At 41.7% G+C, this 22036-nt stretch overlaps 1 long non-coding RNA gene across 3 annotated transcripts in view; it reads right to left on the bottom strand.

The window, feature by feature from the left end:
• LOC309526071 overlaps window positions 1–22036 on the bottom strand; it is a 69282-nt gene that overhangs the window by 4547 nt on the left and 42699 nt on the right. For all 3 annotated transcript variants that reach the window (XR_014216627.1, XR_014216628.1, XR_014216629.1), the window contains 2 exons: window positions 12581–12885; window positions 4875–5955 (listed from right to left, as the gene is read on the bottom strand). This is a non-coding gene — a long non-coding RNA (uncharacterized lncRNA). The remainder of the gene's footprint in view (window positions 1–4874; window positions 5956–12580; window positions 12886–22036) is intronic.

Below are 22036 nucleotides of genomic sequence, written 5' to 3'. Positions count from 1 at the left end.
TCACAGTTAAATTGTGTCATCAGCTGTTGAATGAACTCATTCCTCCAAGGGATGGAAATGTCATGGTAATAAAGCTGAAGATATTTACTGAGTGGTAGCTGGCACAGAGTCGAGAACAAGGCTAGATCAGAAATAATGAATACTCCTCAAAAACACCAACACAGGTGATTACAGAAGAATTACCTAAGATAAATTAACATACTAGAGATCTTTCTCCACCTCTTCCCAATTTAAACTTGGGTTAGGATTAGTAGATTTCCCGATTCCCTATTTTGCCCAATTAAAGTTACCCTCAGGTTTTCTATGCTTTTCATGTGCAGACCATGCCAGAATCAGAGTATAGGATTTCATTCCAACCCGTTAGCAAAATGGCTCAGATCTGTCGCAAAGGATTTATAGCCTGAACTAAATGATGAGGCCACTTTCTTCAGGCAATGTGCAGTTGCTAAAATGTGCATTAAGCTGAGGAACTGCCGGGTGCGGTTTCTTTTCCTTTTAATAGTTAACGGCATTTCCCTGCACTGTCTCATGCCCAGAACTATAAATTGGACAGGAAATGTCCTGAAGTAGAATCAACGATATCTGGTCCCCAAAAACCAAATTAGATTTATGAAATGTGCCTTTCCTCCTGAGAACTATGCTGCCTGTGCTGACACAGTCCTGCTCTGACTGAGGATGAGCAGAGACATATGGTTCCATTCTGTGAAGTTTTGAAGAACTAGGAATACAGCCATTCACTTGCCTGAACTCTGGAATTACCGTATTTTTCGCTCTATAACACGCACCTGACCATAACACGCACATCATTTTTAGAGGAGGAAAACAAGGGAAAAAACATTCTGAATGAAACAGTGGATGTATCATTTTTGTGCTTCATGCTGTGGCCACAGACATGTGATCTGATGGTGAATTTGGGCTGACCCAATGCAAAGATCCTGAGGATCCATGTGGATCCATGCTTTGTAACCACGTTTTTGCACCATTGCAGCCCCAGACAACAGTGGGTGCGTGATTTGGGGGGGGGGCAGGCTGTAGCCATGGACATGCTATGTTCTCTGGTGGTGAATTTGGGGATGACCCAATGCAAAGATCCTGAGGATCCATGCTTTTTAACCACGTTTTTGCACCATTGCAGCCCCAGGCAACAGTGGGTGCATGATTTTTGGGGGGCAGGCTGTAGCCATGGACATGCTATGTGCTCTGATGGTGAATTTGGGGTGACCCAGTGCAAAAATCCTTAGGATCCATGTGGATCCATGCTTTTTAACCACATTTTAAGTGGGGAGGGAAGGAAAAACACAGAAGGGCTAAGAATGCAGGAGTGGGGTATAACGGGAGGGAGGAAAGGAAGGCAAAAGTTTCCCCCACGCACCCACCCAAGCCAGCCAGCGCTCTCTCTCTCTCTCTCTCTCTCTCTCTCTCCCACCTGCATGTTTTCAGCAGCACCGGAGCACAGAGAGGAAAGAACGACATTCTGCTTTCCCCTCTTCTTGCCTGGAGGGGAGGGGCTTTCCCTGCTCTTTGTTCCGTTTCAGCAAACACAGCAACGAAACAGAGGAGGGTGGGCAGTAAGACCCTGAAGCAGAATGCAGGAAAGCACCCACTTCCTCTTTTCAGGTTTCCCTTCTCCGTGAAGCACGGTTTGATTTTTGCCCGATTTTTCGGCTCCAGGGACCACACATTCGCTCAATAACACGCACAGACATTTCCCCTTCCTTTTTAAGAGAAAAAATCTGCGTGTTATAGAGAGAAAAATATGGTAAATTTGGAAGCTGGAATGCACCAAAGGTTTAGTGTAGTAGTGGAAATAGGGAATGGGAGGACAGCCATGTTCTCCAGTCACTGCTGCATACTAACTAGTCCCATTAGAACTGACAGTTTTGTCATTCTTGTAGGAAGGAGTAGCCTGGCAGTGCCTTCATGGGTACTTGTTCCAAGCAGAAGGAAACCAACCTTGAACTGACAGTTGGGAAAGTGAGGAGAGGTCAAGGGGAAGAAAAAGAGCCTTTGGATTCTGATGCAGTTGGAATGTCAGTCTGGAAGAGGGGTTGGGCGAGGGTTTGTGGTCACTGCTAGTTCCACTCCCAGTTGGATACTTAATCTTTGCACAACTAGGGGGGGGCAACTATGTAGCAAATTAAATTGGAATACTGATAATGATATCGCACATGCCCTGAAAATAGGACGTTTCTCCAGAGATAGGGTTGTAAACAACGAAGGCTTACGCCTACTTGAATTATGTAACAACTTTAATTTGCAGATTGTGAACGGCTCAACAGAAGGCGATAGAAGCGGGGAGTTTACATACTTCTCCCCCCGAGGATGCAGTGTCATCGACTATATTCTTGCCCCTTATAATATTATAAATTCGATCATGGACCTCAAAATTGGAACGCGTACTGAAAGCGACCATCAGCCACTATCGCTGTCTATAAACTTAAAGAACGAAACCAAAATAACTAAGTACAATATCATAGAACCTTCTCAATACAAACAAATGACTCAATTAAAATGGTCTCAGGAAATGAGTGCAGCAGTGGGGCAAAAACTTACAGCCAACCTGAGAAAACAAGTATTATCCAATTTAAAGACCACTAATCCCTGCAGTGATATTCTGAAAACTTATAATGAAATCTTCCAAATGTTTGTAGAGCTTAGTACTCCACTTAAAGGTTGGATACTTAAACATAGCGCTAGCCCCTGGTTTGACGATGAATGTTTCCAGCTAAAAAGAAAACTGCGTCAAACATTTAAAAATAATCGCATTAAACTAGAGCCCTCTTATCTTGATGAAAAAAGAAAATATCATTACATTCTGGCCGAAAAGAAACAGAAATATGCAACCCAAAAATGGCTACAACTATTTGACTCAATTCAGAGTAAAAACAACAAAGCGTTCTGGAACCTAGTGTACGGAGGACTGAAAGCCGAAAATCAACTAACCCAACCACCAATTGCAGAATCCAAATGGTCCCAATACTTTACATCTGTATTTAACAATCTACACAGTGAACTTAAAGGAAATGAGACCGCTATAAATAAAATCAATAAACTCCAGGAGTGGCCAAGGGTAGAAGAAGTGGAAATTAGAGAGATAGTTAAAAATTTCAAATCGGGGAAATCGCCTGGGCCAGACGGTCTACCAATAGAATTATTTAAGACCTATATAGATTGGTGGGCAGAACCCCTAGCTCAATTGTTTACTCTCATAGACAAAGATGGGATCATACCGGAGATATGGTTAAGATCAATAATTATCCCAATCTTTAAAAATGGCGACCCAAAAGAACCAAAGAATTACAGACCGATAAGCTTACTATCAGTGATAGGGAAAATCTACGCTAAGCACCTCCTATCTAAACTCCTTATATGGATGAAAAATTTAAATTTACCAGGGAAAGAACAAATAGGTTTCTCTAAAGGTTGCTCTACATTAGACCACTGCCTTATACTTATACTAGGGGGGGGGGCATACACCCAGAATTTCCCAGACATATCCGGAATACCACACCCATCAACAGCATCCCGGCAGAAATTGGACAAATGTTTTGGAAAATCTGGATGTATGGCACACCATCTCAGCAGTGCTTATTTTGCCTTAAAATAGCCCAAATTTTCTGTCTTTTCACTGTTTGAAATATGGCAACCCTATTAACTAGTTACATGTATTCTATTTCTCCAGGGCTAAGTTGTTTAAAGCAGTTATGTGGGGAGCTCCAGATCTGTCTATCTGGCCCTCAGAAATCTCCTCACTCTTCCAAGGTTGCACCCCTCACTGCTCTCATTCATACATGCATTCTACATACTATGAGCTTGCTGGAATGTGTCCTTCAAGTTTAATAGATGGATAGAGAGGGGTGATGGAATACCTGCAGAAACTAGTATACTGTACAAAGGTAAAATTTACACCATTTTTGTCCCGGACCCCATCTACCACTGCCATGCAGTCCTCAGAAAGTCGCCCAGAAAGGAATGTGGCCCATTTATGCAGTAAGTGAAGAGTGTCCTTCTTTCTCATTTGACTCCCAACTTTTGTCTGTGAAACTAGAGGTTCACTAACACAGGATAATCAGGTTTGTATGGCAACAGTAGATCTGCAGGTAATTATTGTAATTTTAAGTTAGTCCTTTTACGCCACCTGCCCTCTTGAAGGGTAGTTTATGATATATGTGCACAGCATATTTTGCAATGGAAAGAATTTCATTTAAATTTGTGACAGGCAGATAAATATTTAGTATCACATTATTGTATATTGAATGAGGCCCATTATTACTCTCTGCTACAAGTGTGTACCATCATTACTCAGCTCTGGAGTTTATGACTATGCTTTATAGGATGCATATTGAACATTCATCTTCACTTAGCCTCTGGCACTTATGAAAAATACCTTGTGCAGTAAGCTGACTCCCCCTCACCCCACCCTCAAGAGCCTGCTTCTCTGAATGAAGTTTAGAGTTGACTTTACGGGTGCAGGGTTTGTTGTTATCACTGCTTTTTATATAAATGGTCAGAAAACTAGCTCCTGTTACTCATGGCTGTAGGAGCAGGATTCTGGGTTAGAGGGATATTTGCATATTGGCTACACTGATTTGTGTATACGGTTGTATTTCATAGGCAGCAAACTAAAACCTAATTATACTTCCTGCATTTTGTGAAAATTACGCATTGAAGGGTTAGTGCAGAGGTTAATATTAACAGCACAATCCTATGTCCACTTGCCTGGGAGTAAGCACCATTGAATACCAGGGAACATATTACTAAGTAAGCACGTAGAAGAATGGGCTGTAATCCTGTAAAAAGACTATGTTCATCCTAGTAATTTTGGAGCACTCTATTACCTCCTGCCTTGCCCGTCCCACCCCCATCATTCTTACCTCTTGGCGTGCTTTTCAATGTTTAGCAGGGAATGCACAGTTGTCTGGACTTGGGGCGGGGCTGTGGAGCAGATGGAGGTAGCATTTTCAGTCTTGTCTGGAGTAGCAAAACATCCTGAATATTAACAGCAACCTAATCCAGAGGTGGGGGTTCTGTTGCTCTCCAGGTGTTCCTATATTAACAGCTCCCATCATCCCTAACCACTGACCATACTGACTGGGGTTTATGGGAGTTGAGGTCCAACAATATCTGAAGGATGAGGTCCCAAAGTGTTACTTACCACAGACTGTAAAGCAGGGTGGTTATATGCCCCAGTGAGGAGACACTGCCACCAGTAGATACTGTTACATTATTGGTTCTGATAAGTTAAACTGTTTTTTAAATCTTGCTTCTGCTGAACAATTCATTTATGGAAGGAAACGTGGGCAACATGGGTTTGCAGACTTTGATTTAAGTTGGAAGTTACCACCCATTCTTACAGAAGAGTGTCACATTATAAAAATGTAGCTACCCATTTCCTTCAAATTAAAGGAAGCACCTTCTTGTTAATTCTGTGGGCATATTCTGTGCACCTAGGATCAGTTGTGTCTGTTAGAACTTGAGCAGAACAGTTCTCTTGCCTAACTGAACACTGAGGAGCTATATTAAATGAAGACAAAACATAACAAACAAATGTCAAGATACTGATTTATAATAACAGTTTAAAATAATAATCTTAAATGACAAAGTGAGGAATTGATAGTTCAAGTCTGGCTCATGTACTGCAGCTATAAATATACATTTTCTACTCATCTTGCTTTAAATGGATTTTATTTTTATCCCATAATTTACCTAGCTTTGACATGGTTTTTGAGCAGAGTGTTTGTTTGCGGTATAATTAGCAATCAGACCTAAAGATCTAGGCAAAGTGAACTTCACTGCACAAGAATCACTTTTTCCTTATGATAAGGTCGGGCAAGATGGCACAACCATACAGTCTCTGTAGTTTACCTTCTCACAATCTTCACAGACAATTTCAAATACTAAGCCTGCCTTTTTTATATTTGTAGGTACTCATTTGCTTACTTTCTGTTCCTGGCTCTATGAAAACATAATTAACTTTATATCTAAAATTATCATGAAATTAAACATTCCAATCACTGCAATGATTTTAATGCCTGGATTAAGGTGTTTTGCAAGTGTTTGGGTTGCAGTGGGTGGTATTCACCTCCAATGCAAAATTCTGGTTGTATTGTTTTTGTTCTACACTTGTGGCTGGGGAAACCCAGGCAGATGGCCGGGGTATAAATAATAAATTATTATGATGATGATGTTGTTGTTTAAGCTACAGTAAGGCTGCAATCCTAACACCTGTTAACTAGAAGTAAGCCCTATTGAATTCAATGAGATTTGCTTCTGAGTAGGCACCATTAGGACTGGTGTCTAGGTGTCCTGTTGCACCAGAAGCTGCCTGTGAACAAATGCTGGCTCCCTCGGCCTGAAAGCAAGATGAGCGCTGCATCCCCATAGTCACATTTGACTGGACTTAATCGTCCAGGGGTCCTTTACCTGTCTAGTTATGTAATAAAAACCAAACACAACTGGACATATACATTAATCATCATGGATCTGAATGCCATTCTCTTCCTGTGATTGGCTGCTAGTATTGACCAGACCTGATGTAAGTAATTGGAACCTGGCTGCTCAACAGCAGGTCAAGTCTCCACTTTCAGTAATGAAAGAAAACCTTCATAACAGTCTCTGTCTAGATGTAACTACATATGACCACAACATAACAAACATAACAATATTTGATAATCATGGCTCTCTGTTTTTGATCAGGGAATGGAGAATGGAATGTTTGATAACCCAAATAAAAGCGATGAACACTGAAAGGGAGACTTATGGGGTGGACTGTCTTGGAAATATTAGGCCAGGTACTTGGATTGTTTAGATTGTGATCACTTTGGAAACAGAAATGTGTTGGGGGGATGCTGAGTATAAGAGATAGAGGAGGCTATATAGCCATGAAGTAAATGCATGAAGCACATCTCTAGGGATCTCACTACCATCTTAGTCCCCCCCTCAACTTCCTTGTAGACTACATTATGCACCCTGCATGGACTGTCTTTGAAAACATTTAGTCTCAAGCTAATTAAGAATCTTTCCATCCTCAAGGGAAGTGGCTTTGGTGTTTTGTTTTCTTCTTACCATCAAGAAATATGGACTACCTGACTCTTGTGGTTGCAACACAACCAGAAATGTGAGTTAGATTCTAAATTTGCTCCTTCCAACCCAAGTGTTTCTAAACTGCTGCCCATATTAGGTAGCCTGCTTTGTTTACCAACACTATCCAAACCAATGGTTTGTTTTTTTACCATTGGCTTATGGCTAGAACAAAAACTGATGCAACACAATTTGATGTTGTGTGCAGGACAGAACAGGAAGCTGGCGAATCAAACACTCCCACCACAGTGGGAGCCGGTGCTCATGGTTCAAGACAATGCCTCTTACAAGAGAAATTGCTATATAGGACATATGAGTCCCTGTTGTGATTATGAAAAATATTCTCTCCTCCTCTAACTGCTGGTGCCTTGATACCGAAGGACACTTGGTACATATTATGTGGTACTGTGCTGTTGCTACACAATTGTAAACAGATCTAAGATTTGTGGACAAAAAAGCATTGATGGGATACCTCCCTAAAGTATTGTGTCCTTACCCCAAGACAGTGGAAATGGATCAGTTGCATGAACTAGCTGCATACTATGCATCTTTTCCCCCATATCAATACTTATTTACAGGATTTATTTGTTGGCCATTTGTATTTTATGGTGTTTTAATGAATTTAGTCATATTTTTAATGAGATGGTTTAAAAACAGTCTTATGAATAAGTAAATAGTGTATATTACAGACATTAGATGCCTGCCAAACTATAGGGCAAACCTGCAGCAAATTCAGTGCTTGCTGCATACAAATATATTTTATGACAGCTCCATAAACAGAAAATGAGAAAAACCTAAGAGTTCTGACCCAGCTCCTCTTCCCTTTCCCACCTTCCTCCCTCCCTCAACCAGCATTCTGTTTCACTTTAGTTTCCTTTTTATTGTTATTGTTATGGTTGTGTTTGTAGTGTTGATATAAACTGGGGGAAAATTCAGTGAAAATACTATTACTATACAGAATAAAAAAGCAAGCATCACCCTTTATTGCTGACCAAAGCTGCTGCAGAGACCTCCATTCTGAGAGCTTCACTGGCTCATAGGTTTTCAGGCACAGCTGAAGTTCTTCTATGATCCTTTCAATTGTGAAGTGCTCTGGCCCAACCCACAGTCTTGGAAGAATGTCTGTGCTCACTTCAGTTTTCCTGTGTTAGGAAGCCACTCTTTCTCCTGGGTGGCATCTCATCTTTGTGAAAGACGAGGAGGCTCACTAGGCTAGTTTCCTCGTTGCCTTTTATGAGTTAATCAAAGCATCCTTATTTTGAAAGGCTTTTGAAGAAGCTGGCTAATAAAATTTTATTGCTGCTGATTCTGCATTTTTATAGATTTTTAGCTTTCTGTTTGTTGTGGTTTCTTTTTTATATTTTTACTTCTTTGGGCTTTGAATTGTATTTGGAGTGATTTTTATGTGAACCTCCTGAGTGCAAAAGACATATATATATATATATATATATGCAGGTTTTGGTGTCTTCGGGTGTCTTCCCGTGTAAGAGTCGGGGTGTCTGTGCGACGTTTCGACGAGGTCTCACTCGTCATCTTCAGGCTGGTGCTTTCGGCTTCTTGTTACTGGAACAGAGCAGAGTCTGGTGTTTGAGTTCCTATAAATACTGTAGAGGGGTGTGGTGTATAGCCTCCAACGTTCTGGGCAGAGAGGAAGTTCCTAGATTAGTGTGCCTTTTCTTCTTTTGTTCCTTAATTACTTGAGGGATATCTTGGGTGATTTCATGAGTGATATTCTGAATATCACTGGGTGGGTCATTAAGTGTAGATTAGTTGCTAAAGCTTTCGTGTCTTGACCTCTTGAGCTTGTGAAGAGTTTTTCTGAGAAGATGGCTGTGCTGCATTTAGTTGTGCTCTGGCTTGGCTTCGTGTATAGGGGCGAGCTATGGTTTTGTGCCTTGTGCCAGCCAGATCTGTGTAGGGATTGCAGGGGGGTGCAGCATCCGGAGGTGCCACTATAGTTTGGCTACTGGATGGAGTCTGTAATATGTCTGTGGAGAGGGTCTGGGTTTGGGTCTGGTGTGGTTGATTGGTGACGGCGTTCTGTGTGCCTCTGGTTCTGGTGTCGGTTTTTGTGGGGAGGGCTAATTTCCAGATGTCTGGCAGGCGGGACGTGTCGTCACGCTTGTTCATGTTGTGAGGGTGTTTCTCTATCTCGATGGCTTCCATGATTATTCTCTTGTGGTGATGTTCCATGTTAAAGAGCAATTTGGAATCTGCAAAATTAATTTCGTGTCCTGTTTCTTTCATGTGTTGGAAAAGAGAGGAAGTTTTTTCTTCTTTTTTGACGGCATTCTTGTGTTCTGCGATACGCGCATTTATTCGTCTGTTTGTTTGTCCAATGTACGTGGCTGGGCAGACTTTGCAGGGTATTTCATAGACCCCTTGGTTTTCCAGCTGGATTTTGTCTTTTGGGTTTCTGAGGATATTGGCTATTTTTTGGTTGGTGCAGAAGGCTGTTTTGATATTGTGTTTATGGAGGATTTTGCTGATTTTGTCTGTAGTGCCCTTGATATAAGGAAGGAGGGCCATGCCATTGTTTTCTTCTGTGTCTTGGTTTTTGGGGGGTGTTTCTTTTTGGATTAGCTTCGTAACCCTGTTTTTCTGGTATCCATTGGCGATTAACACATTTGAGAGATTCTGTAACTCAGTTGTCAAGTGGTCTTTGTCAGCCAGGCGTTTGGTTCTGGAGATGAGAGTCTTGGCTACGGAGTTTATTTGTGCAGGGTGGTGGTGTGATTGTGCATGTAAGTAGCGGTTGGTGTGTGTTTTTTTCCGGTAGATAGTGTGTCCTAGGGAGCCATCAGGTTTTTTGTAGATTAGGACGTCAAGAAAGGGGAGTTGGTTGTTGTCTTCTATTTCCATAGTGAATTGTATTTTGGGGTGTAGGCTGTTGAGATGTGTGAGGAAGCTATCTAGTTTTTCTTTCCCGTGTGGCCAAATTACAAAGGTGTCGTCAACATATCTGAGCCAAAGTTTGGGTTTGTGTTCTGACTTGTCTAAAGCATTGGTTTCAAAGTGTTCCATGTACAAATTTGCGATGACCGGTGAGAGGGGTGATCCCATAGGTGCTCCTTCTATCTGTTTGTATCTTTGTCCATTGTGGATGAAGTACGTGTTGGTTAGGCAGTGGTTGGTCAGGTCCAGGATGTATTTGGGGGGGTTGTATTTGTTTTGAATGGCTGTCAAGGCTTCATTAATGGGCACTTGAGTGAAGAGAGATACAACAGCCTTCTGCACCAACCAAAAAATAGCCAATATCCTCAGAAACCCAAAAGACAAAATCCAGCTGGAAAACCAAGGGGTCTATGAAATACCCTGCAAAGTCTGCCCAGCCACGTATATTGGACAAACAAACAGACGAATAAATGCGCGTATCGCAGAAGAATGCCGTCAAAAAAGAAGAAAAAACTTCCTCTCTTTTCCAACACATGAAAGAAACAGGACACGAAATTAATTTTGCAGATTCCAAATTGCTCTTTAACATGGAACATCACCACAAGAGAATAATCATGGAAGCCATCGAGATAGAGAAACACCCTCACAACATGAACAAGCGTGACGACACGTCCCGCCTGCCAGACATCTGGAAATTAGCCCTCCCCACAAAAACCGACACCAGAACCAGAGGCACACAGAACGCCGTCACCAATCAACCACACCAGACCCAGACCCAAACCCAGACCCTCTCCACAGACATATTACAGACTCCATCCAGTAGCCAAACTATAGTGGCACCTCCGGATGCTGCACCCCCCTGCAATCCCTACACAGATCTGGCTGGCACAAGGCACAAAACCATAGCTCGCCCCTATACACGAAGCCAAGCCAGAGCACAACTAAATGCAGCACAGCCATCTTCTCAGAAAAACTCTTCACAAGCTCAAGAGGTCAAGACACGAAAGCTTTAGCAACTAATCTACACTTAATGACCCACCCAGTGATATTCAGAATATCACTCATGAAATCACCCAAGATATCCCTCAAGTAATTAAGGAACAAAAGAAGAAAAGGCACACTAATCTAGGAACTTCCTCTCTGCCCAGAACGTTGGAGGCTATACACCACACCCCTCTACAGTATTTATAGGAACTCAAACACCAGACTCTGCTCTGTTCCAGTAACAAGAAGCCGAAAGCACCAGCCTGAAGATGACGAGTGAGACCTCGTCGAAACGTCGCACAGACACCCCGACTCTTACACGGGAAGACACCCGAAGACACCAAAACCTGCATTCCTGTACCCGTGAAAATCTACGAAAGCATATATATATATATATATATATATATATATATATATATATATATATCACATACATTCTTATAACCTATTTAACTTAATTTCTCACAACTGATAAGTTCAAATTTCCTTCTTGTGAAAATGTTTTGGTTGAGATTATTTTGGGGTGCAGGGGGGTAAATAAAAATAATGTGCAATGCAGGGATACACACAATTCATCTTTAAGAAGCAATAAGAGAAAATGTGCTGGTCAACGTTTTAAAGATTACAGATGAACAGAGAGGCCCTATGTCAAGGTGACATACTGTCATGAATTCATTGCACTGGCACAACGACAATGCATACCACTGGCATTACAGCACGTGAGGATAGGAAGCCTCAGTTCAAGAACAGCCCTGAAGCTGAGTGGAACCCACTGAGTTAAGAGGTTTCATTGAGGCCTGTTCAGTCAGAGATTCAAAAAGGAAGGTTGAAGGTGAATGGTCACTTGGATGAAAGACCTGTGGTTTGTCTAGAGTGAAACCAAGTGAAGCTGTCCATGTTTATGCAGTCTTTATCAACAGTCATTCAAAAATGTGTTTATTCTTAATGGAACAAATCCTAAGCTTTTGCGGAGGACAGTCAACAAGAAATCAGGTACTGCAGGCTCCCTTTTCATGAGGGAGGTCTGCAGTTACATGTCCTCACAGTGCAATGGTAGAAAGCTCCACTGCTGTCACTGTTCTACTGGTGGCCCTCTGTATGTAAAGAAGCCACGAACAAGGCATTCCGGGGGCAGGTTGGGAAAAGCCATGGATTTGCAGGATCCAGAGCCTTAATATTCTGTGGACATGTCTTTCCCCTCCCCCTGCACGCCAAACGCCAGTCCAAAGCTGGTGTATGCATTTCATTCCTGCTGTGGTCAATGGAAGATAAAATGTAAAAGGATTACAAACGCAGGTCAAAAAGTTGCCTCCCCCTATCCAATGCAATACAGCTAGGTTCTCCCTGCAGCAGTGGTTGTGCCACAGCTCTCTCCTCATTCAGGAAGGTATATATTAGAAAATGTAAGTTTAGGAATGGGGAGTGAGGTATCTGTGTGTGTGGTATTGGAGTGGTTAGGAAATGCTGATCACATACCTTATTTCTATCAAGCTGGCAAATAAATATTTGGAATCCCACATGCTGCAACAAGTGAATCTTGCCAAGCTAATATCTAATTTCGTCACTACTTGAAGTATCCATTCTGGGTATATCATGCCAAATGGACATTTTATATACGTACCTTTACAGGAGGGACAGTGCTGTCCTGTTCACTTTTGATATGACTGCTGACAGCAAGGCTTTTCCCTTTGCATTAGCTGACAATGTCAGTTTGCTTAATTATACAGAGCACCTGAATTTCGACCTTGAAAACTCTGATGGATTGCAACTTCCTGGCAAAAATCCAGCCTGAATCATCATCTCCAAATCCAGGCTTGGTGGCTTTGTCTCTGCAGTCATGGTCCATCTCTTCAAATCCCTCTGCTGTTCTGTTCATTCAGTCCATTGCCAAGGCAAGAAAATGGTCCAGCACATCCACTGCCACGCCTGCAGATATAAAGGAGAAATGGAACTGTGTGTCACCAGCATATTGCTGACAACATATACCCAAAATCCAGATGACCCCCACAGTTTCAGGTAGATGTTAAACAGCATGGGAGATAAAATCAGACCCTGCAGAACCCCACACTGAAGACTCCACAGGGCCAAAGAACACTCCCCAAACATCACCCTCTGGAAACATCCATCCAAGTAGGACCAGAACCACCACAAAGCGGTGCCACCCATTCCCAGCTCGTACAACCACTCCAGAAGGCTACCGTGACACTGAGAGGTCAAAGAGAATTAACAGAGAGAACTAATAACTAACTAACTAAATATAAAATAAAATACATTTGTTACTCCAGCTAATGAGATGTGAGTATACAAACAAACTTCTGTACCTTTATCATTTCCTAGAATAGAAAATGTTACACATTTAGCAGCCTTTGCTGATAAAGTGGGCAGGGTCAATGGTCCAGCACAGGCACCTTATAAGCTCAAGTCCAATAGTGTTTTCCTTTTAAGAATCCAAAAGTGGAACAGGGGAGCACTTCATTATAAGCACATTTGTAACACTTCATGACTTTCAGCTGGGAACCAATGAATGTTTTGTCTCACCTATAAAGTCACATTTTCAGCTTCTAAACTAAACTAAACTGATCTCATGAGATGCAAAACCAGAATGCTAATATTAAAAACAACAGCGTGCTCATATAGGGTAGAAATGCATTATTATGTATAACAACAGGAAGAAAGAAAAATATACAGTATGTTTCATTAAATCCCCAACAGTAATGGAAAAGAACTCCTACTCTTCTGAAATAATGCAAATTGTATTTTGCGCGTGACAAGAACCAGGAAGCATCATAAATTATCCAGCATTTGGATAGGTATTTATTATAGTGGTGGTTGTCGCCCACAGACCTTAAAAAGTACTGTCTTAACCATCACTGTTTCCTTTTTTGTTTTCTCAGTTGCGCTGTCCTTTCCAGGGGAATCTCATCTCTATTTTTTAGAAGGAAGCAAGTGGTTGTGCTTTTGTTGGGACAGCACAAGTCATTTTGCTGCCTGAGGGTAAGGGCAAATTAGCACTCCTGTCCACCCACCCATCCCCACTGCTGTTGTTTCATGTACCAGAAGATCAGTTGAAACTTCTTCCAACAGTGGCAATGGGACAACATCCTCCCCCGCAGCTGAGGGATACAGGCTATCTTAGTTGACTTGGGGAATTGTGGGGGTCTCCTGCCACCCTCAGCAGTTGCTGTCTGAGGGGGCTGCTTCGCTCTGCCTAATTGTAGAGCAGTTCCAGTGCCTTTGTGTAAAACTGTCTAATGATATGGCAAGAAATTGGTGATTGTAGCCAAGCAGCACAAAGCCCACCGCTCTCAGGGCCCTCACCCTCAAGCGGTGTTGCTGCCATCTCAAAAAAGTTGAATTCAAACCTCAACTTGGGAGGCACAGAGCGAAAGGGCTGGAGGTCGCATTTGTCCCCCAGGCTTGAGGTTCCCTACACCTGAAGTAATGCAATTATTATTTCCATGACAGAATATAAGAGTGAGGTGTTTTAGTTAGCATTGTTAGATGGGGGGGTCAGAGGAATCACTCCTTATGAGACAAGCACCCCAAACCACAACTAATTTTCAGTCCAGTAGTCTGGCTAAGGCAAGGGTCGACAAACTAAGGCCCGGGAGCCGGATGTGGCCCACCGGGCTCGTAAATCTGGTCCACGGGCCCTGCTTCCCACTCAGTCAGTCCCCGCGCTAAACCAGCGTGGCGCGGAGTTCTGCCGCGCTGCTGGCACGGCTTCCTGCAGCCAATCCGAAGCTGTGGACGCCTCTGGGTGACGCCCCTTCCTTCCCACTGAGGCGGCTGCATATGGCCAAGAGCCGAGCAGGAGGAAGCGGTGGCAGGGAGGCTGCCTCCACTGCCCAGGCCAGCGGCATGGGCTCTGCGCCCCGTGGACCGTGGCCGAGGCAGAGGAGGACGACGATGCTGCCAAAGACGAGGTGGCGGCAGGGGAGGTACTTTTGGGAGAGGGGGGCCTTTCAGGAGAGGTCTGAGGGACAGTGGACCATCCCCCTCTTGAAAAAAGTTTGCTGACCCCTGGGCTAAGGGTTAGTCTGGCAGAAGCAGGCCCGTTCGTTAAATTTATCAGATTCTGATTACTGCACAGCTTGCCAAGTGAACAAAAAACACAATGCAAGTATATACATGACTATTCTGGCATAATTCCTGTTGAGTTCAGTGGGGCTTACTCCCAGGTAAGCAGGTATAGAACTACAGCCTCTTGTGTCCTTGTCGGACCAAAGCCTTGCCAGTTCTCTCTTTGAAGCAACCAAATGGCTTCAGGCAGCCTTCAATGCATATTTAAACTTAAAGAGCTCTCTGTTTCAGAAAGTGGGGATGGGGGAAAGCAATCTAGTCTCTGAGGAGTAATGAAGGTACAAAACAAATGCTCAAAAGCAAGGCTTTCTTCATATTTTATAGTCATGTCCAAAAATCAAATTATATTGGGATAAAATATTAATAGAAGAACCTGCAGGCTATGATCAACCAAGGGACCCTTTAATAATATTACTTGGCTATGCTAAAGAGGTGCTCCTTTAGGAGGAGCAAGAAATGATAATTCATCTGTTAACTGCCATTTGAATGACCATATGCCAGGAGCGGGGTGGCGGTGGGGGATGGACCAAAACATCCTGGATTTAAAAAATTGGCTGAGTAAGGTCTAGGACTTAGCACAGATGATAAAATTAACAAACATAATCAGGGTCAAGGACAGCAGGACCACAGATTTATCCGAAAACTAAGTTTGTTCCTATCTTATTGGAACAAGAAAATGTAAAATACAATAAAGAAATGTTATGTTATTGGGGAGACATAGACATAAGAAAATTGAATGTATATTTTTAAGTAGGATATTTGTTTGATTGCATCTTGGGGGATTAATGATCTTAAAGTACATTTCATTGCAATATCAAATATTATCTAAATCCTACCATTTATTAATTCCTAATATTCACTAACAGACTCTAGTGCCCTGGCTATAGCAAAACATTCATATTCTGAGTTTTTCATTCCTCCCCATTCCTACCTCATTTGAAATTAAACTATCACACCTCCACTCCACTGGAGAGAAACAGTTCTCTTTTGGATGCGCCAGGGAACTGGAAGTGTGCACAAGGACATTTTCTGTTTGCCCCATTGAATTCTTGGAGTGAAATACCTTCTGTTCTGTTCTATCATAGTATTTCAGTTTCACCTTTTAATCATTCTGTGATTATTTTCCTCTGGAATGACATTTTATACGTGCACACACGAATTACATAAGAGAAGTATTGGATGAAAGAGAGTTGGCCTCCAGAAAAACATTACCAGAGGCTACTAGAGGGCCCAGGAATTCAAAACAAGCATTGGAAATTATGTAATGCAGTGTCTTTGAACTCATCTGCTATGATTTTAAGAACGAATGGTGTGTGTGTGTGTGTGTGTGTGTGTGTGAGAGAGAGAGAGAGAGAGAGAGAGTCCTCCCTACCCATTTGACTTAAAACTATTTAGACATCAGAACAAGGATGAATCAGTATAGCAATTTGACATAGTGACAGCACACTGGTTCACATCAGCTTGATATCAGTTGACTGTAGTGGCTGTAATATAAACTGTGCAATGGCATAAGTCTCAGATAAGAGACTTGTTTTGTTAATCATAAGTTCATAAATGAAAGCAGTGCAGTTAGGGGCACTACTGGCAATTCTGGCAACCAAGTACAAAGGGGTAAATAAAGCAGCATCAATAATCAAAGCTGTAATTATACATTTGTTTTTGAACAGGGATCTCTGGAAATATTACATGAAATAGTGAAAACCTGTATTTTTTATTTTCAACCTAGCTGTTTTTTGAGCAGGACCCCTCTGCATCTCTCAGGCTGCCTTCGACTGCAGAAGGGGAATTACTGCTTAATTCGCTGGCATTTTCCAGCACCTGTGTGTGCACTTTTCACAATAGGACTCAACTTGTCCAACTGGGAATACACAACATGAAATCTCAGTTTGGTAAGATATTACTTTATTAAATTTATATCCCACCCTTTCTCCCAAAGGCGCTTAGATATTACCATTCCCTAAATGTTCAAGGGAACATTACAACGAAGTACAGTGTTTAGTTTATGGTGAATTCTTTTTATAAACACTCTGGGCCACTGGATTCAATTTTTTAAGAGAGAGTTCTCTTTGGATTATGCCCAACCCTTGCTCAGCAAGTGTAATCCTGCTGCAATCCCTGGAGAAGGAGGTCCCATTCCTGTTCCTCCCATTTCTATATGAATGATACTACCCAGATCCGTGGGTGGAGATAATTGCCACATTTTTTCCTCCTCCAAACCCCCATCATGTGTCCTCAACATTGGTGAAAGTTAATAAGTTCCAAAGGATTTTGTACTATACCCTTTTGGAGGCCAAACATGCAGCAGATTTTAGTCTCAGCTTCCAGATCCCATCCAGAAAAGCAGAGAGAAGCATATCAGGAGGGGCCACAGTAGTTTTTTTACCCTGCTACATTTCAAAATGCTTTCTGAATCAAATTTTTAAACTAAGAATCTCATCAGCAGAATACTGTGGAAATCCACTGCTAGGTTCCCAACAAAATAAGAGGTTAAAAAAACACACACAAAAAAAAAGCCTCCTGGTAGAAACTATCATTCATATTTAACCAGTGCTATGCTCTGGCAACTGTCTGATGTGGGAATTATGGGATTTTCAGGAGTGTTCCCCTTCTATGGAATGCTATCCCCAGGGAAGCTTACCTGGAGCCAACACTGACGTATTTTTAGCGAAAGATTGTCTTTTATCTCAGGCATTTGCGTGTTAGTCTTTTCTTTGCAGAAAAAATGTGTTGCAGCTCTCTGTGACCATTAAACTTATGTGAAGGGTTGGAGCAATTGGTTTTATGGTTTGTTTACCTTGAATACTGCTTAACATTTAAATAATCTTGCTTTTCATATGTTGCATTGTGTATTTTCCTAGTACACATAAGTCACTTTAAGACTATTGTGTAAAGCGACTGAGCGTAATGATATTGTCTGTCCATTTTTATATATGTAGACACAGAGACACTTGGCCTGGAACAGCAAAGGCTGCAATCCATACCTGCAACTAAGCCCCATTGAATTCAGTAGTAGTAGTAGTAGTAGTAGTAGTAATAATAATAAAATAATAATAATAATAATAATAATAATAATAATAATAATAATAATAATAATAATAATAATTTATTTATATCCCGCCCATCTTGCTGGGTTTCCCCAGCCACTCTGGGCGGCTTCCAACAAAACACTAAAATACAATAACCTATTAAATATTAAAAGCTTACCTCTGAGTAGACATGGTTAGGATTGTAGCCATTGTAGACTTTATACTGCTTGGTCACAAGTAAACAATAACTGCAACCCTCTATACCATTTTAGAAGGATGTCACATGAATTGGGACAAACAAAACAACAGATCAGAAACTAGTGCAGTGGTTCTCAAAGGCTGTGGTGTGCATCTCTGTTGTGGCAGGAGAGCATGGCAAGTGTGGTGGGAAGATTCAAGGACAAAGCAAAATATCAACATTTCAGTATGGTATAGTATTATTTTTTAGAATCTGGATATTTTGGGAATGATTCATGTTCTTATGTAGCTGCACTGTTTTATACTTTCTGGATGATATTATCATAAAGGTAAAGGGACCCCTGACCATTAGGTCCAGTCGTGGCCGACTCTGGGGTTGCGGCGCTCCCCATGATATTATAAAGCAGTTATGTCCTATGTTATTAATCAAGCACTGCTAGTTGTTTCTTTTTGTTTCCACTGTATTTCTTACATCAATTTAAAAATTCAGTGTTGTGTGAGCAGATTTTTATTCTGAAAGTGTGGCCCGGCACCGGGGGGGGGGGCGGGGGGAGGGAGGGAGAGAGAGAGAGAGAGAGAGAGAACCATTGCTCTTGTGGCTGTTTCTGCACATTACTATATACACCCTGGCTTGTTTCCCCATCAACAGCAAACTGCAGACTCCTGAATCCTACTGCTCATGGGAAATAGTTAAAAACCAGCTAAGTTTTTAAGGTGAAATTAACATGCAGCTCAGTTTTAAGAATTCATGCACATTCTTTGCAAGGGCTACCTGTGAAATATGATGTCTAAAATTAGTCAAAGGGACTTGTATAGAGAATGCAACTAGAGAGACAAAAGGGCAACGGCACATAGCAGAATTTCAGCTTTATTGCTACGTAATGCTGCACATGATTAGAATTTTATTATACCACTTAGACTTCAGTGCGTCTCAGCTGGATGAAATTCAATATGGCTGTGAGGTGCAATAAGGCTGGGGATTTCAGGCTGTGTGGATAATTTAAATGACCAGAAGCTATAAATAAATCCAGCTGTCAAGAACACACTCTTTTCGTATTGCTTTATTCTAACATGGTGTTTCTAATTCAGAAGTAGTAATTCCTCTGAACTCTATTAAAACAGGACTTTCCACAAAAACAAGAGGCTCGCTTCTTCTTTGAAGAATATGCCACTCCTGCCCTTTAGCAGGGGTGAATTTGCCATACTACCCCTTTCTTGGGGGAAGATGCAAGTTGATCTCTCATATGAGGAGAGTGCTTTCGGCATCACATGGACAGGTGTGCCCAATAGGAGGGGAGCAATCAAGCTGTTACTGAAGTCATGGCCACTTTCAAGGTAGTGTGGCTGGCATTACCTTTACTACCACATCCGTCTTTGTGAAATAGCAGGAGGCTTTGGGCTGGAAAACACTGTAGGCCATCCTTAATTGAATTCTCCAATAGAACATGTAGAACTACTTGCCTCACGGAGTACATAAAAAACGTAAGAGGAGCCTGAAAGATCAGGCCAGCCCATTCAGTCCAGCATCCTGTTTCACAGTAGCAACCAGATGCCCATGGCAGTGTGCAAGCACTCTGAGAGCCAGTGTGGTGTAGTGGTTAAGAGCGGTGGACTCGTAATCTGGGGAACCGGGTTCGCGTCTCCTCTCTTCCACATGCAACTGCTGGGTGACCTTGGGCCAGTCACACTTCTTTGAAATCTCTCAGCCCCACTCACCTCACAGAGTGTTTGTTGTGGGGGAGGAAGGGAAAGGAGAATGTTAGCTGCTTTGAGACTCCTTCGGGTAGTGATAAAGCAGGATATCAAATCCAAACTCTTCTTCTTCTTTCCCAACTTGTGATTCCTAGGAACTGGTATTCAGAGGCACACTGCATCCAACGGTAGAGGTGGACCACTCACAGTAAGCACTCATAGCTTTATATTTCATGACTTTGGTGGCTATTCCTACGTTTTTATGAAAGAAGTACATCCATCGTGCCTCCATTCATTGTGCCACCATTCAATGATCCTGGCAATTATGGTACAGATATACTACAGAGTGTTCTCTGTGGCAAGTACTTCTACCAGTTAGGATAGTAGTAGATAGCCTGTCGTGGAACACTGCTTTCGGTGACATCTCTATGGTGAACATAAGGTATGATACAGCCCTTGAAAAGCAATGTTATGGGCATGCCAACACCAGAATTAGTGCAAATCCCAATAAGAACTCCCCAATTCTTAGAGAACATAATTATTTGCAGGGGAAGGAGTGAAGACACTGTTCAAAAGCGTTTTGATTTTTTGATATATTTTTAAAATAATCCTGCCTCTAGGATCTTGAGTTAGAATGACCAAGGACTAAATTATTGTCCCATAATAAAAATACTTAAGGTTGCTTTGACTTCTATTCGTTTGAATAAAACTTAGCCATGGATAACTTTAGTTAGATTAGGCTAGTGCAACCTTCACCAACTTACAGGTGTTTGGCATGGTAACCCACATCAGTCTTGGACAAGACATCTGTCCAAAACATTTATAGGGCACCAGGTTGTCAAAGGCTAGCCTAGTGTCTGTAACACAAAGAAGTAATATACTGTGGAGAGAACCATATGCAGAGCCAAAGATTTGCTTGTTATTTTCATCTTAGCAGATCCCACCACTTGAAAAGACAAGGGAAAGGAAGTTTGTTTTTCTGCTCTGGAAACTACGATTGGACAGACTGAGTCCCAATAAAAGAATCAAAGTTTTGAAATACAACCTTATGAGAACAAATGTTAATTCAAAGTCTTATGGAGCAACATGACCAAAAAGGTCACCTAGATTATGCTGAAGCAGAACACACCAGCCAAAAGTATCTTTAAAAGGTTAACTATATAAAAGTACAGTCATTCATGATCAAACTAAATTGCAGAGCCCTACAATTACTTAGTAATGAAGTTCTGTATTTACTTTTCCCCTTGATCCATGTCATATGCTAAAGAGATTGACTTTGAATTTTTAATTTTATGATGAGAGGAAAAAAACCGTAAGTGACATTTTTCTTAATGGCAAAGCTTGAATGGCTTGTAGGAGACATGGGAACAGCGCTAGGTGGAAATCATGCATGCTCTGTTCTTTCAGGTATGATAAACCAAGTTCTTGGCCCTGTATTAAGAAATGTCAGATACATTATTCAAATGTGCTAGCTCTTGTCTTCTTCTTTTTGAAACCTATCATTTATAAAGCTAGGATATGCGCAATAAATAAACGTTAGTAACAAAGCTGTGCGTGGCACCAACATTACAACGAACAACCACAGACCCATTTCCTCATTTTGAAAGACTAAACTAAAATAGATATTTTTAATCAGGAATGCAAAGTGAAGAAAAATCTACTAAGGAAAGCCATTATTTAATCCTCACATATAAAAAGTGCCCTGCCTCCTCTTTCTTCACTTTCATATAAATTGATGGAGTCTTTTCCGCAAAGCAATGAAACCAATTTATCTTGATAAATGACAGGAAATATATAACTTTCCCCCCTCAAACCCTTTTGGAAACACTTTGTTAGCATCAGAAACACTCTGGTGAAGCCAGCCATGTCAAATGCTGACAGAAGTTTGCATAAATAAGAAAAATTAAGCAGGAATGAATATTTTGGCCAAGAAAAGGAGTAGGCGCAAATGTTAATCTTCAGCTCTGACTGTGAAACTGTTCAGATGTTTACAGATTGCCACTGTTACTCATGGGAACTGGGCATGTTTTGGTAGCGAGGCAGTGTAGTGTAATGGTTACAGTGCTGGACTAGGACCT

The sequence above is a fragment of the Podarcis vaucheri genome (genome assembly GCF_965113315.1).
Source record: "Podarcis vaucheri genome assembly, chromosome: 2".
Lineage (NCBI taxonomy): Eukaryota > Metazoa > Chordata > Lepidosauria > Squamata > Lacertidae > Podarcis > Podarcis vaucheri.
This window is presented reverse-complemented; position numbering and strand designations above follow the sequence as displayed.